Source organism: Malania oleifera, chromosome 11 (genome assembly GCF_029873635.1).
Source record: "Malania oleifera isolate guangnan ecotype guangnan chromosome 11, ASM2987363v1, whole genome shotgun sequence".
Taxonomy (NCBI): Eukaryota; Viridiplantae; Streptophyta; class Magnoliopsida; order Santalales; family Ximeniaceae; genus Malania; species Malania oleifera.
The window spans coordinates 583,259-587,388 of record NC_080427.1 but is presented as its reverse complement, the minus strand read 5'-3'; the positions used below and the strand labels follow the sequence as shown (position 1 = coordinate 587,388).

Here is a 4,130-nt window from a genome sequence, read left to right as displayed (position 1 = left end):
CACAATAGCACAAAATATAGGTAAGCTAAAAACACCATGTAAAATTTTCATTAATTTGTAGAACGTCATTGCAATCAGTTGGTAGCGACGCAAGCAACTAAACTAACAATCCAAAAACATGGTGTAAGGAAAGAAAAGAAAATAAAAACAACACAAGGGTGCCGTAGAGGCATAGTACAAGAATGAAACTATGGCTAGGAGTTGGAGTTAGAAGCTGAAGTGGATGAAAGTAGCAATGGCTTGGCTAAAGCAGTGTCGGGCTGGCGCCATTTCTTTTAGGTACTGAAACTGATTGGGGGAAAGAGGAGGGTGTGGGTAAAACGGCTGGAGAGCTCAGAGTGGCATTGGATGGTCAGACAGGGCAGGTCGTGGGAGTAACTGATATGATGGGAAGGGATACGGTAGTGGTTGTAGGTCAAGCCTAGGTATCGGAGGCCCTATGGTGGGGTAATGACTGACTTCTGAAAAGGGAATATATGGAATGGTATGATGAAAAATTTGGAATGGTAGTGGGTGAGGAAATCAGACCTCATGAAGCTCAGAGGAGGACCTTGAGGGTCGTGCAATAGATGAAGGCATCTACGAGTCCTTCGTCGATGCCTATGACATCCTCAGGGGTTGTGCCAAACTACTTAGTCATGGAGCCAACCCCCTTCACGACAGTTGGTATAGCCGTCGTCACGGTGCTCTTACCATGTATGTAGCCTCACCTTGCATCTCTGAGGATGGCCGACCTAGGGATGATGAACCTCGTCTTGGCAGGACACGAAGCTAGAGTCATCGAGTAAGAGGTTGGGACGAGGCTTGGGATGAGTCCGGAGAAGAGTTCGAGGATGACCCTTGCCCTGGGATAAGTGGAGAAGACATTGTGGCGAGTGAGAGTGACAAAATAGGGTAGGCGACCAGGTCGAAGGACTGTGGAGAAGGCAGGGCATGAAGAGTCAGGGATGAAGTAGGGTTTTCAAAGAATCTTGGCCATCCCAACCATGTTGCAATTGCTCTTGTGCTGGTCGAACTTTAGATTTTTGAGAAAAGGGCCATCAATTGGCAACTAGGTCACTTGCCAAATTAGTGTTAGTCGCATCCATAGTCGATCCTATCAGTATATTCAGAGCTCAGCATAGTTTAGGGACTGGACTAGGTTGGCTATATGCGTGCTGGTCGCCCCTAAAGTCGCACCCCGAACTTTTCCTAAAGTTTACTCTAATGACTCTAAACCTTAATTACCCTAATCTAAGAACTCAAAAATAAAGAAAGATTCTCGGGTTGCCCCCCCCGGAAGCACTAAGTCTACTCTCTTTAGCTAGACACAGTAATGCTCACATCACACTCAATTTGGTTCGAAGGTGACATTGGACTCACCCCTTTGCTCGTCACACCTAGTGTTGCATACCCCCCAACTTATTCTCAGGACTAAAGACCAAATCATGACTTGCAGAAGTGTGCTCATAAAGATCTCCTAGTTCTATAATGGAGGGGTACTCAGGCTGAAGTACAGTATCCAAAGGGTCCCTTCATAGAAGTGAGGGGGCCTCTTCCCCAACAATTGTATCAATCAAGTCATTTTCCACAGCTTGGATGGATTTAAGTGTGTGTTGGGGAGCATTAAATATGTTCAGCCTAAGTTGTTTGTGGCCCCATGAAATATCCATAATCCATGTCCTAAATTGAATGCAAGCATTAGCGGTGGCTAGGAATGGTCATCCCAGAAGGATAGGGATCAGATTCGTGGAAGACTCCACGTCTAGGATAATGAAATTGACCAAGTAATGAAATTCTTCCACCTTGACTGCTGCATCCTCTACCACACCCTGGGGTTTCTTAAGGGATCGATCAGTAAGACACAATATTATTGAGGTGGGTTGTAGCTTCCTGAGGTTAAGGTGCTGGTACGCCAAGTACGGAAGGATGTTCATGCTTGCCGATAATCTAAAAGAGCCCCATTAATGGATGATTGCCAATTACACATGAAATTGTGGGTGAGCCAGAATCTTTTAGCTTAGGAACGAGGTGTCCTAATATCGTTGAGCTCGTGTGCTAGGTCTACTTAACTAAACAGTCCATATGCCCCTTGACTCTTGTTCCTGTGTTGGCAAGTCCTTAAGGAACTCTACGAACGTAGGTGATTGCTTGATACCATCTAGGAGAGGCTTGTCAACCCTTACTTGTTTAAACATATCCCAGATGGACTCAGTGGATGCCTCTTTCCTAAATATAAAAGGTGTAGGAGGAATTGTAGAATGTGCTATTGGCAGGACATGAAAGGCCCTGTGAGGGGTGAAGTGAGGTCTAGCCCTTCTAGTTATAGGTGTGGAATTAAGGGGTTTAGGTACTAAACTAGAGGAAGATAGGGTGCAAGAATCAACATTGGGTACCACCCTATTTTCTTCCTCATCCTTTCCCTTGCTTAAGTCCTCCTCATCCTTAATATTTTTAATCTTATTATTCTAAAGAGTAGATACAATCTGGGTCTGCTCATGATATGATGAAGGCTCAGCGCCTGGTTCACATTCTACCCCATATTATCCCTTAGGGTTCACTACTGGCTGACTTGGTAACTTACTCTCATCTATCCAACTCAACGTAGCAGTTAGTTGCCCCATAGCGGCTTCTAGTTTCATGTTGGACTAGGAGTCAGAATGAAGAAGTTTCTCATCTATTTGACGATTAGCCTCAATGCTTTTAAAGGCTTTCAACACCGTCTCTTAGAAAGAATCGTATTTTGGTTAAGGAGTAGGTGGCTGCTGAAATGATGAAGGTCTAGGGGCAGACATGGGATGATTCTGAGAGTTATAAGGGTAAGAGGGTTGAGCATCTGAAGCTTGCGGAGGTCTTTGGGATTGAAAACCCGGAGCTTGTTGCCTCCAGGAGAAATTGGGATGTTGTTTCCACCTAGGGTTGTATGTATTTGAATAGGGGTCGTTTGACGGCCTATCATTATAGTTGTGGGTTGCCTTCACTTCATCCTATACAAGCTTAGGCTAGGAAGACACATGTGGACAATTATAATAAGAGTGCGAAGGGTCAGAGCAGATTGCACACACCTCTGCACAAGCTTGTAGTTGCTGTGGTTACCTTAAGGACAAGCATTGATCTAGATTTTTAAATATACTGTGTAGAGTGGGTGCTAAGTCTTGGTCTTAGGTAAACCCATAAATTCCCTTAGGTTTAGAAGTGGATGGATTGGGGGGTCTACAAGTAGTGACCATATGCTTCTGAGAGTTTTCAGCCAAGTTCTCAAAGAGAACCTATGCCTCACTCTCATGCTTGGTGAGGAAAGTACCTCCACACGATGCATCAACCATTAACCTATCTCTCTTGGCTAACTCTTCGTAAAAGGTTTGAACTAATTGCCACTTGGGGACCTCATGATGTGGGCATTTATGGAGTAGATCCCTAAAGCATTCCCAAGTCTTGAAAAAGAGTTCCCCATCCATCAGGGAGAAGCTCGTGATGGCCCTCTAAAGCTGAGTCATCTTCACAATTAGGAAATACTTTTTCAAGAATTCATGTTGCATGGTGGCCCAGTTGGCCACCGAATTCAATTCTAAGGATGTCAGCCAATATTTGGCTTTATCCTTCATAGAGAATGGAAAGAACCTAAGATAGAGAGCGTCATCACTAAAATTAGGCATACAGATGGTGGAGCAGATTTCAAAGAATTCATCTAGATGCTGGTAAGGATTTTCTGTAGAACTCCCATGAAAGTTGAGCAGCATCGAGATGATAGAAGTATTAATCTCAAATTGCGCCACCTGGACATCCGGGAACTGAATGCAAGATAGCAAGGTGTATGCATTAGGTACAAAGTAGTCCCTAAGCAACTGAAATGGCTTCTCCTCTACCACAAGTAGGCAAGGAGCTTGAGGTTCTAAGATTTGTTTAGCAAGAACCGGTGGTCATTCAGCCATGCGTTTCAGTACAGATGACTCTACAATCTTAGGATTAGAGGTAGTGTTGGCCTAACAAGGCTTATGAATCTTATTTTGATGATAACAAATAAAGGAAACTTAACATGTTTTGGTTAAGTGATGATGTTTCAGGAAATCATGCGTATGAGTTCAAAATCAAAGTGCTCATAAGCCTTATTGAAAGCAAAAGCTTATACTTAAGGAAAATCAAATGAAAGC

General features: G+C 43.8%; 1 non-coding gene across 1 annotated transcript; it reads left to right on the top strand.

Moving 5' to 3' along the window:
• The first annotated feature begins 3,363 nt into the window (after positions 1-3,363).
• On the top strand, positions 3,364-3,469 carry LOC131143553 (small nucleolar RNA R71). The gene has a single exon (XR_009133540.1). It is a non-coding gene; the product is annotated as a small nucleolar RNA R71 (small nucleolar RNA).
• Positions 3,470-4,130: the final 661 nt, after the last annotated feature.